The sequence below is a fragment of the Marmota flaviventris genome, chromosome 18, assembly GCF_047511675.1.
Source record: "Marmota flaviventris isolate mMarFla1 chromosome 18, mMarFla1.hap1, whole genome shotgun sequence".
In the NCBI taxonomy this organism is placed as follows: Eukaryota; Metazoa; Chordata; class Mammalia; order Rodentia; family Sciuridae; genus Marmota; species Marmota flaviventris.
Genome location: NC_092515.1, coordinates 31178431 through 31190822, shown reverse-complemented (window position 1 = coordinate 31190822; position 12392 = coordinate 31178431). Strand labels below are relative to the sequence as shown.

General features: G+C 61.7%; 1 protein-coding gene across 4 annotated transcripts in view; it reads right to left on the bottom strand.

The window, feature by feature from the left end:
- Positions 1-12068, bottom strand: part of Adcy7 (adenylate cyclase 7) — a 39921-nt gene extending 27853 nt beyond the window's left edge. For 2 of the 4 annotated variants that reach the window (XM_027939137.2, XM_071604679.1), the window contains exon 1: positions 11966-12068. The gene's annotated coding sequence lies outside the window, so the exon portion shown is untranslated. The other 2 variants (XM_027939139.2, XM_027939138.2) reach the window with 2 other exon arrangements.
- Between the last annotated feature and the right edge of the window lie 324 nt (positions 12069-12392).

The following is a 12392-nucleotide window of genomic DNA, read 5'->3' as shown; positions in this document are numbered from 1 at the left end:
TGCCATCAGCAGCTCTCCTACCAGTCGCTGACTTACCAGCAACGGGGAGGCCCCTTGTCCCATCTGCCACCAGCGGCCCTGCAGCCTCGGCCTGCGCACTCCTGACAGGCAGCTCCCCCTCCGGGTACTTCTTCTGGCCCAACCTTAGGCCGAGCCCAGCCCTGACTCCCTGCTGCTCCCCACCCCCACCCCACAGTCCTGTCCAAACTTCAAAGCCACCTGCTGAGCTGGGGCCCCTTCACTTGGAGGGACTGTGGTCCCAGAGACCCGTACTGCCATCACACCTCCTGACCACCCTATTGGCAGAGTGGCCCCACCTGATGGAGGAGGGGATGCTGCCACGGCGATTCTTGCTCTGGCCAGGCAGCCCCTGGACCCCTGCTTCCAGCATCACCTGATGAGGTGTGGCCCATCAGCACAGGCCCGCCCAAGCCCCAGTCACCAAGGCCATTCCAGTGAGAATCCTCTTTGGGACATTTGCTACCCCAGGGATGAAGCTGCTAGCAGGTCCCCAAGCCCCTATGAGGAGAAAGTCCCCTTGGAAATGACACCCAATGGAGAACTGGGGATCCAGCGGCCTGACCCCCCAGGGCCTGAAGCTCAAGCCCCCGAGGGCCCCTCAAACACTGGGTAATCGAGGTCCCTTTCAGCTTGAGCCAGTGTGAGTTTCTGTCACTTGCAACTCAGCCCCAGGCCTCACATCCGGCTCCCTGACCCGGTCTACTCTGTCCCAGAAGCACTTGTGGCCCTTCCGTGTGTCCAGAACCAAGGGACCCACTTAGCACACAGTGAGAGTGACCTGCAGATGCAGCCCACTCTGGCTTGGTCCTGCTCTGCAAGGGAGCTGGGCCACCCCCACAGCCCCAGCTCAGGCCTTGTCACCAGGCCCCAGGCTCCGCAGTCTCGGCTCAGCCAGGCTACAGAAGACCTGAGGCAGCAGACAAGCAGGAGACCCAGGGCTGCGGGAGGCTGGGGCAGGCAGGAGCTCTCCGGTCCTCTCCAGGGGCCTCCAGAGAGGCTTTCCCCGGGGAGAACCTAGGGAGCCCAGAGGGAGCCTTAGGCACAAAGGAGAATTGCCAGTGGTGGCCCTCAGCTCCCTGCAGCCCAGGTCCTGAACAGCGTCTTCCTGTTAGATACTGACATCTCTTTCTACCCTTCAACCTGCACACTGCCCCGTAGGCATGACGCCTGCTCCCATTTCACAGACAGGGAACTGAGGCACAGACAGGTTCAGTTGCTGCCCATGTTCACACAGACGGTAAAAGAGGTAGGACTTGAACACCGGCCACCCAAGGTCACCCCTTGTCCTGCCTGCCCCCCTCTGGGGCTGATATCCACAAAGCCCTAACATCTGAAGATGCCAAATCCTTCCTTGCTCTTGCCCCAAGAAGGCCCAGGATAGAACTATGGCCAAGGGGTGTTGGTGGGGAGCTAAGCAGACATCAGACCATCCCTTCTGCCTTGCAGGAGCGAGGTCAGCACTGAGATCCCGGAAGGCCTCCTCCTCCAGGGAGCCCCAGTTCCCCTCACTCCTCCCTTACCTGCAGCGGGGGACACGGTCTCTGTCAAATGCTGACTGAAGGCCAGTTTCCCCAGTTGGAAGAAGGACTGGAAACAGGAGGCTGGGACCCCCTAGGCTGGGTCCCCAGGTGCTCACGAGCCCCTTCTGCAGAGGACCTGGCTGATCTGGCAGCTCCCTCAGCCCACCGCTGCGGGTGCTGTGCTCCTGTCACCCCCAGCTGTCCCAGATGCAGACGGGCCCTCACTTCCTCACCCCAACGTGCCGGCAGGAACCCCGGCTGCTTCCTCTGGCCACGCTCCGTAGGCCCCGGGCTGCCCAGGGCCTGGGGCCCTGGTGGCCTCAGGAAAGGGAAGTGGGGGCCCGGAGGCGTGAGGGCAGGCGGGCCTGCAGCGGGAGGCTCTGCTCAGGCCCTGGGGCCCACACCCCGCCCAGCAATCACACCAGTGACCAAACCACAGCAGTCTGGCCTCCAGGCTGGCTGGGCCCTTAGCCCCCTTGGGGACTAAGGGCAGATTCCTGGTCTTGCTGAGGAGTCACCCGCCTCAGAGACCTTGAACTCCGGGAAGCTGCTTTGCCCAGCACCAGGCCTAGCAAGGGGCGACCTCGACAGGGTCGGAGGGATCGCACGCTCCCTGTCCTCACCCCCTGTCCCCAGAGCCCTGGCCTCAGGCCTCTGCCACCTCTGCTCCCCCTGCCCTTCCTCCACACCCCCGCAGCTGCCCCCAGCAGGGGCTGCACACCCCTGTCCCTTGCTGGGGGTGAGCCAGCAGAGTGAGGGCCAGGAGGCGGAGGGTGGGGAAGGAGCGGCCGTGGGTGGGCGAGCTGGGCGCGGGGAGGGCGGGCGCGGGGCAGAGGAATGGGGGCACCTGCCGCCGACCTCTCCCAGGGAGGCCAGCACCCGAGGGAGGAGCCCAGATCCCGGCCCGGCTCTGCCGCCACTGACCTGGGCCCTGCTCCCCTCGGCACTGATGACCCAGTGGTCTGCACGTGTCGGGCCGAGGCTTTAGGGACAAAGCTGTGAGTGACCCGGGCCAGCACTGCTGTCCTCCAGACCCTGCAGGACCCCCAGCGGACTCCGCCTCAGCCCCCAGGCTCTGGACCTGAGGACCGTCACCAACCTGCTCCGTGGTCCTGAGCAAGCCCCTGGCCCGACCTGGCCTCCATTTACCTTCCTGCTAAGGGGCACTTGGGTCAGACTGGGCTGGGGGAGGCCAACTGGCTCCGTGGAGAACGAGGTTCTGGACGGGAGTGGACCGAACGAGAAGGACTAATTCTACGGGCAGAGGGGCGGGGAGCTGTTCTTTACAGCTGAAATGCTCCCTCTGCGTCATTCCCTGGGTTAAGCAGGACCTGAAGTCCTCTCTCCTTTAAAATGCAAACACGATGAGTCCAGCTCGGCCATCTCTGCCAGTTCCCGTGAACAAAGCCTGCTCAGGAAGCGGTCGGCCATCCATTCTCCCCTCTTCATCTTCCTTCAGCAGATGTGCATGAGCACCTACTATGTGCTGGGCACCAGGCCTGGGACCCGCAGGCAGCCATCTAGCTGTGCAGGCACCAGCTCCAGAAGGCAGAGACCTGGCCCCTGCCGCCACCCCATCAGCCAGGACTCTGCACACTGTGGGTGGCGGGTGCCCGGGCAACAGTGCTCCTCCAGCGACCGGCCCATCGAGCAGGCTCCCCTGCTGCGAGGAGCAGCTGCATGTACCCCATCCTCAGCCCAACTCCACCATTGAGGGTTCACTTCTGTAGACTGGAAACACTTTCTCAGCCACAGTGAGCAGATTTCTGACCCCCCTTCCCTTGATAAGGAAGAACAGAAGGGGAAGTCCAGAAGGCCTCTCAGGAGCTCTCGGTGCCCGGCCTGCCCAGGACGCAGCCAGGAGGCATGAAGAGGGGTGGGATGTGGGGAAAGACAGGCACCAGGGACCTGGAGGGCAGGAAGGACGCACATTTGAGTCTCAACTCCTACTGAAGCAGCCTGTTGGAAAGTGACAGTCCAGGAGACAGACAGACAGACAGCGGAATAACCTAAACAGGAGGAATTCCAAAGAGACCCCGAGAAGACTCCTATAATGCTGTTGTCTGTAAGCTGTTTCTAACCTGAAACAAAACCCAAAATCTCTAGAGAAAAGACGGATAAATCCAGTTGTTTAAGTAAACAATTTACTACATGGTTAAAAAAAAAAAACTAACAAAAGCATAATCAAGACAGGTGACAGATAAGGGAAGCAAATTTGTGACTCATACACAAGAAGCTAATCTCCCTCATATGTAAAGAGCTCCTGCAATTAAATAAAGACCATAACCCAGTAGGAGAACATATGATCAGGAAGCTCACAGAAAAGGCGATTAAAATGGCTTTTAAACATTTGGAAAAGAGATGACTTTACCCCATAATAATAAACACAAAACTACCATGAAAAACTGTCAACTGGCAAAGATCACTGCATTTCTTAAATGAGGTCTTTGTTTTTGGTTTTTCTTTTTTTGCTACCGGGGATTGAACTCAAGGACATTCAACCACTGAGCCACACCCCCAGCCCTATTTTGTATTTTATTTGGAGACAGAGTCTCACTGAGTTGCTTAGGGCCTTGCCATTCCTGAGACTGGCTTTGAACTTGTAATATTCCTGCCATCACCTCCCAAGCCGCTGGGATTACAGGCATGCACCACCGTGCCCGGCCGTAAATGTGTGTTTGAAACAGGTACTTACATCCCCTCCTGGGCACGACTGAGTCAGCACAACCCCTGGGAAGGCAGGTTGGGGATTCCTAACAAAGGCACCACTGTATACACATACCTTTTGACATAGCAAATCTACTTCAAGTAATTCATCCTACAGACACTCTCACCTGTGTGCAATGACATACGTGCAAGGTGACTCATGATGGCATTCTTCATAATAGTGAATGGTTGAAACAAGGTGTCTACCTGTCAGGAACTGGCGACATGAATCATGATACCCTACATTCCTACAGTGGAATACTATGCAGCTTGAGATCCTGTGGAAACCTCTCCTAGTCAAAGCACGGAGCAGAACAGAGGAAGGAGCAGAGGAAGGAACACAGAAAACCAAAACTTGCTTTGGCAGAGAGGCCAGATCGCACTTCTCATTTTCAGTTTCCATTCCTATTGTTGTGTTGCTTGTGCAAGTGTAAAAAAAAAAAAATTCTTAATACATATTTTTTAAAAAAGAATCCCAGGTCTATCCTTTCTAAGCTGCGGGACCCTGTGCCTCAGTTTCCACTTTTGAAATACAGGGGAGAGAATACCAGTCTGAGCACCCAGGGCCCTGAGAGGATTCCGTGGGTCCTGTAGGGAGGGTGCTGAGCCTGCGTCTGTCACAGAATGCCCAATCTGGGTGGCCCCTGTTGTCGAGGTGGCAGAAAGGGCCGTGGAAGTGAGTGGCCCAGAAGCAGCCCTTCCCCGTCACCCGCAGCCTGCTCTGAGCCTGTGGCAGTGCAGGGTGGGACAGGCCCAGCTCCCCCCTCTGCCCCCGGGGGCCTCTGGTTGGAGAGAGCCGGGGTCACCATCTCGGGATGGCTTTTGGTGCCATGCGTGGCCCCACCGGTTGGTGACACTAGCTGGGCCAGGGAGCAGCCCTGAAGCCCACCCAGGGCGGGGGAGGAGAGGATGCTGGCCCCAGCCAGGGGGGCTCCCCGATGGCATCCCAGGGGACACAGAGCCTTCCCCAAGCTCCAGGCCACCAGCAAGACAGGAGCCACAACACGGGGCCCTCGCGGCGTGCCCTGCAGGGGGAGAAACTGGACAGCAGAACCCCCAGCCTGGCCCCTCTTCACCTTCCCAAGTGGGGGGGGCGGGGGGCGGGGCCTCCCCTCCCAGGGCTCCCCCCCCACCTCCCCGGATCCTAACCCGCTGGTCCAAACCCTGCCAGCCACACAGCGCTCCTGCTGGGACAGGAACCCAGGCCTGCCCTGCTGCAAGTCCCAGCTCAGGGCCTCTTACTCTCCACCGGGGCGTCCTGTGCCACCCTCTGCCCCACAGCAGGGAAAGTGACGCCACTGAGCACACACCTCCACGCAGTCCCCAATCAAGGAAGTGCTGGGCGCACTCCTTCCTCTCTCCCATTTAAAGGTTTTTTTTTAAATTTAAAGGGCAGCCAGCACAGTGGTGCGCACCTGTGATCCCAGCAGCTCGGGACGCCGAGGCAGGAGGGTCACAAGTTTGAGGCCAGCCTTGCTCAGCAACTGAGGGAGACCCTGTCTCAAAATAAAAAAGTAATCAAGGGTGGAGGATACGGCCCTTGGCACAGTGCCCTTGGGTTGACCCCCCAGCACTGGGGGGTGGGGGAATCCCCTGCACATATTAGCAAATCGAAGGCTCTGACAAGTCCTGCAGGAAACCCCCTGAATCAATCACAGCGACGCCCTGTTCACGGGACTCATTTCTTGCAATGAATATCTAGTGGACTTCCTTTAGGGACATGCTCACTTGGAGTTCCCATGGTGACTTGGCCACTATCCTCTCCCTTTCTGACAGGCTGGGAAGCTCCCTCAGGCTGGGGCCCCATTATCCCACCTCCACCTGACCCTGGGTTGTGCTAGAAGGCTGCGTGGTGGGGAGGGGGACAGGCCCATGCCCCTACTTGTGGGCCGGGGACCAGTCCTGACCGTGGCCTCCCTGGGTGAGGGCGAGGGGGCACTGGGGAAGAGGGCCTGGGAAGCATTCCAGGGCTCTCCAGCGCAAGTGGGCTCGGCCTCCCTCCCAGGCCTCCCTCCCAGACCTCCCCCTCAGTCTTCAGGTGGGAAGTGACCTGCCCCTGGGGACAGCCAGACGGAAAAGGACTCTAAATGCCAACCAGTTAAGCGCTCCTGTCAACATTTCCTGACTTGCCGTGCCACGCAGGGAGATGGCCCCCTGCCTCAGTTTCCCCGTGGGCCCCATGCAGGTCGGTGCAGGGGACAGAGCCCTGGGCTGAGCACCAGGAGACCCGAGGTCCTGTCCCCGCTCTGCCTCCCCAAGCTGTGTGACCTGGACAGCTCCTCACCCTGTCCAGGCTGGCTCCTTCGCCCCCTAAGGCCCTTCCCTCTCAGACAGCAGAGAAGCCACCCGTCGGTGGCAGAGGCACCCGCCACCCAGCACGCAGCCCACCCGAGCCCACTGAGACGTCACTGCCTGGCCGGGCTCCCCGTCCCAACAGCAGACCTGAAGCCACCACCTGCCCAAGCTCCCAGCCCACTTGCTGGGGCTTCCTGAGACCTCCCTCAGGACAGGGCCATGTGAGGGACAGGGGCTGCCCTGGGAGGCCAGGCTGAAGGCCGGAAGAGCCTTGTGCAGGGGAAGGAGCCCCACCCGGCCTCCCCCACCAAACCACAGCCCCGGCTTCCGGAACTGCAGCCACACGGGGGCTTGGGAGGCCCCACCACAGACGTCGCGGGCCGAGCCCTGCTCCTGAGCTCACCCTGCCCTCAGCTCTCACCTCCAGGGTGGCCTCCAGGCCGGGCAGGCAGGGCTGATGGAGCCTCAGGCCACAGCAGCCCGTGTACCCCGAACCCAGGCCCCCCTGAGGCGGCCCGCCAGGGCTCCCCACACCTGTCCAGAGCCCCAGGAACCACCACCCAGTGCCGGCTCACCCCCTGGCCCAAAAACTCCTCCAGAGCTTCCCAGGCCTCCTGGGTGGGTGTGCGATTTGACTGATTTCGCTTCCCCAAATAAGCCCCACCCTTGGGTCTCCTCCTGCCGCCTCCCACCTCCACGGCTGGGAGGACTCCTGCTGCCTGTCACAGCCAGGCCCACGGCCACCTCCTCCAGGAAGGCGGCCGGCCCCTCCCCCGACTGCCCACGCCCAGCTCCGAGCCTCCCACGGCACCAGGTGGACCATCAGACCCCGCGGCCACACACGGCTCCGGGCCAGGCTCCAACCCGGGCCCCCGTCCTGTCTGCCTGAGCTCTGGCAGGTCACTAGCCTCTGAGGACCCAAGCTCTCGCCTGAGTGATGGAGAGGAACCTGCCCTCCCGCCACGCCCTGTTCTGACGGTGAAATCACCTCCTGGCTGTAAACCTCCTCATAAATCCAGAAACACCGCCCAGGGAAGGGGCCCACCTGCCACAGGGAGTCGGCCTAGGGCCTCCAGGCCCCGCCCACCAAGGGCTCACGGGGCACAGGGGAGCAGCTGAAGCCACAATCAGACAGACAGACATGGTCCCTGTGCCGTCCACGCTGGGGCGGGAGGCACACCACAGATGAGCTGAGTGAGGAAAGGCAAATGCCCAGGTGGGCAGGGGTGAAGCCGGGGTGAAGCCGGGGCCCGCAGAGTCTAGTGGTTGGAAACACAGGATCCACCTGGGAGGAGCTGTGTGGCTTTGGACATGTTCATTAACCTCTCTGGTCCTGAGTTTTCTCACCAGAGGAATGCACCGGTAATGGTACCTAGCTCTCAGGGGCTTCACAGAGGAGGGTACGCAGTGAGTGCCAACACACGGCATTATGTCAGCCGGCTCCAGACACAAGGGATTGGCAGCCTGGGAAACAGGCTCCAGCAACACACTTCAAGTCCCAGGGGTCTCCCTTCCACTTCCAGGCAGCCCCCGAAGTAACTCTTCTCTTCCCTCAGGGACTGGGCCTGCTGAAGTGCTGGCCCTGGCCCAGGCCCTGCCTGGCACCACCGCACCCCCTCCTCAGGGACACAGTGGTGGCTCCAGGGAGTCTGGGTGTTTCAGAGGAGGCCACTTCCCACTGCCCAGGCCCCTATTAAAGCAGCCTCCAGTGGCTTCAAAGGGCTCCTCCCCCAGCCGAGGGCCGAGGGCCGAGGGAGACAGGTGTGGGAGGCGGCAGGGCTGGGCCCACAGCAGGCAGAGCTCGGTCCCAGCCCGGTGGCCAGCCCCCGCCCACACCGTCAGGAGATTCCCAGGATGCAGGACCAGCCTGCCCACTGCAGAGGTGGACACTGAGGCCCGAAGGAGGGGCGATGGCTCCGGGGATGGAGCAGGGCAGGAGGAGCCCAGGTGACCAGCCCCAAGTTCACCTCCTCCTGAGCGAGACCGGGGGAAGGGGCAGGGGGCCGAGGGCCCAGCGCCCCCAACTCGGCTCCAGCCGGCAGACTCACCCTGGGCTGGCGCCTGAGGTGCGCCTGGTCCTCCCTGTCCTGTCTGCTCTCCTCGGCAGCCAGTCAGCACCACTGAGGCCGAGGCTGAGCCCCAGAGCCCACCGCAGGGCGGGCTGGCCAGACCTGGGGCAGGACAGAACCAGAGGGGGGGCCAGAGGGGCCTGGACCCCGAAAAACAAAAAGATCCCAAGCAGGGCACTGTGGGTCCCCGTGACCACGGGGGCTCTGGGCCCTCGGAGCCAAGCAGTGACACCACCCACAGGAGTCCTACCAGGGACCTCACGCTCCCCAAACTCCGTCCAAAGACTGTGGCCACTCCTTCCCTGTCCTCACCACCAGGGTGCCATCGCCCAGGGGCGGAGGTGGGCCTCAGGGGAAGCATGGCTCAGAGCTGAGGACGTCACCGGGCCCCTTTCCCTCAGGGGGGAGTCCCTTCTGACCATCAGCATGGCAGAGGGGACAGAGGGACAGAGGTACAGGGAAGGAGCGGAGAGGAGGGTCCCCCCAGCACCCCGGCACCAGTAACGGCCAGGGGCGGCTGCGGGCGTGGGGGTGTCACTTGGGCTGACTCAAGTGCCAATGGGCCTCCCTTCTCCCCGGGCTCAAACCCCCCCGAAAGGGGACACATTCCAGGGTACGAGGCCAGGGGACAGCCAGGTGGTCTGAGGAGCAAGTTGAGGAGGGACTGGCCCAGAGTGGATGAGAAGGGACAGGGACAGAGCTGAGAGGGAGGTGGGCCAGGTCAAGGAGGTGACAGCCGTAGGCAGTGGCAGGTCGGGCCAGATGCCTATGGCTAGCCAGGGTGCTGTGCCACCCTCCTTAGTGGAACCAGGGCCACTGGACGGAGGAGGCTGGCGGAACTCCCCACACCCAGGCTCCGGGGGCTGCGGACCCTCTCGGGGACGGGGAAGTGTTTTTCATGCATCTGACTCTTCATGAACCCACCTGGACGCTGCATCAGCCCCATTTTACAGATCAACTGAGGAACAGAGAGTCACAGCGATTGACCCAAGAAATGCAGGCTCTCGGGGAGGTCCTGCCCCCCCATCCCCACCTCCTAGGTCCCCCAGAGTCTCCCAGTGTCCAGCCAAGGCAGAGGACAGCGCCATGACAATGACAGCTCTTCCACTAGGTGCCAGTTCTTTCTTGCCAGGGCAGTACATAAACCCCATTGAATCCCTTGGCCCTCTGAGGCCTTGGGGACCACCAGCAGCCCCATGTCACAGATGCGAGACAACCTCCATCACACGCTGCTGGCCGTGGGCAGAGTGGCACTTGAATCAGACCAGGGTGCCACCTGGCTGTCTCGGGAGGTGGGGGCTGGACTGGTGACCTCCACAAGACCCTGGCTCTCCGGCTGGTGGTCGTGCACCGCCCCACCCACTGGTCCAAACTGACCCCAGCTCTTGGCTCCGCGGCTCTGTTGAAGCGTGGGGAGGGCTGGCAGAAGGAGGGCCTGGCAGACCACTGCCCCTCGGCCTGCTCCCTTGGAGGCCCTGGAACTTTCTCTAGCCAGGTTAAGGACAGCCCTCTGCCTGGGCAAGAGGAGAGGGTAGGTGGCCACCACCTCAGTGTGAATGGGCCCCACCTCCTCTTCCTCCGGGAATGTGGGGGAGGAAGGCAGCACAAGGGTCAGGCCACCAGCCACTCGGGGTGACCCTGAGCAGTGGTGGAACAGCAGGGCAGACAACCCCAGTGTCCGGATCATCCCCCTCCCTGATGTGTGGGACCTGACCTCATGTCCAGGAAGGCAGTGCCCAGCGGGGGCATGAGGGCCCTCACTTGGCCCAGCCACCTGAGAGGCCCTGTGTGATCCCAGTTGCCCTGAAGTGACGTTGGGCCAGCCACAGGGGACTCTCTTAGAGGAAGCTGGTTTCTCACCTGGCCGGGGAGGACCTCCCCTCCACTAACTCCTCAGCACCAACCAGAGCCCCTGTCCCAGCTTCGCCAAACATGAGGGGTGGTATCCAGACCCCACTCCAGACCCCGAATATGGGGAGGCTTTCAGAGACCAGCTCATGGGGTGATCCGAGAGAGGACGGTACCCCGGGTCTCTGCGTCCACCTCCGTAACCTGGGGCAGGGTGACTGGTACCCACCACAGGGGCAAGAGGCGGGGAATGGGCCAGACTAACAGCTACGGATGGCAAAGGGTGGTGCCCGCCCCTCACGCGACGCCACAGTGGACCTTGGTCTTCCTTTGGTCCATCATTCCTGCCCCATCGCACCTGTCCACACCCACCCCTGTTCCCACACAAAATTCCAGAATACCCAGGTTCTCGGAGACGGGAGGACACACCCCCAGCAGAGGGAGAGGCTCAGGCGCCCTGGCCTCCTCTTCAGCCCGCGCGCGGGCTTGCCATTCAGTGCCCCTTTAGCTTGGTCCAAGACCAGAGCACATTCACCGTGTCGCAGACCCGTGCCCTCCTCACAGACCTTTTCCCCTAACAAGCACGAATGCGAACCCTGAAGCTTTCAGTGTGCCGCCCACACACAGCAAAGACCCCCGCCCCGGCACCGTCCGCCTGGCCACCTCTGCCTGAGAGCTGAGTGACAGCCCTTCCAAGCAGCCAGCCCACTATGGCCTCCAGTCCAGGCCCTGGAGCAGGGACCCTCCGCACCTCAGGCTCTTTACTGCCCCAAGGGTTGGCCAGGGAGCAGACCCTAGCCAAGCTGTGCTGACCCTGAAGCCCAGTGAGACGACAGAAGAGGAGGGACCTGCTCCCCGTGTGTCCATACACATGTGCTTTGATGAGTGCATGGAAAGGTCTGGAAGACGGACCCCTTTTGGTCCTGATGGTCTACCTTAGTTCCAGGGCCCTGGGCTGGGAGGGACAGAAGGAGGGCTGTTCCCTTTCCCGAGGCAGCTGCAGCCGCCTCTGTCTTGGGTGTGTGCCACGCTCAGGGTTTAAAAGCTGTTTCCTTCTCTGATTTGCAGAGTTGGAGATGGAACCCGGTCCCCGAGGGCTAGCAAGCTACACCCCCGCCTCCACTCTCGGAGGGTTTTTTGTTTTGTTTTATTGAGTCGGATCCTTGGCCAGGTTTTACTTTCTTTGAAAACAGTGAAATGTGCTCGAAAACGTGAAATCTCCATCCTGAAAGCAAACATCTGAGCACCGAGGTTCCCAGCACCCAGGAGGCCGGGGCCCAAGGCGCAGCACCACGATTAGAGCCTGATGGCTGTCATCTCCGGTCCTCTGTTGAGAAGGAGCCACCGGCCAGCCCCGGGAAGCCCCCTCCCCCGCCAGCCATCCAAGCCAGGCCCGCTGCGCTCAGCTCCTGCCACCCGCCAGGGCACAGGGCCTGTCCCGCCCGTCCCCCTGGCCAGACGGCAGGGCAGACGGCACGCTGTCCCCACACCCGTGCCCGGCTTTACCTGGTTCTCCGGGTGCCCCTCAGTGGTCAGGCCAGGCTCTGTGCCTGCAGGGACGTCCTCAGAGGGCTCCCGGGTCACCATGTGGAGGCCCTCCACCGCTACCTAATGGGAGTGAGTCACATCGACCCGCCACTTCCTGCTCTGGCGGCGCCCCAGGAAGGCTGCTCTGCGCCCTGCGCTGCGGGGTGTGTGGGCCCCTCTCCCCGCCTGGCCAGCCGGGCCCTCGACGGGAGCGGGGCAGCTGCCAGCCCAGGCCAGGCTCCAGTGACTTCACGGAAATTTGAAGCTCGAAGCTGGAACAATTTTGAAAAAAAAAATAATAAAACAAAAACCAAGAGGCTGGAGCTGCAGCCCGGGTAGGCGCCCGCCTGGTGAGCGAGGCCGGGTTGATCCCCGACACCACAGGGACAAAAAGAACCAAGACCTC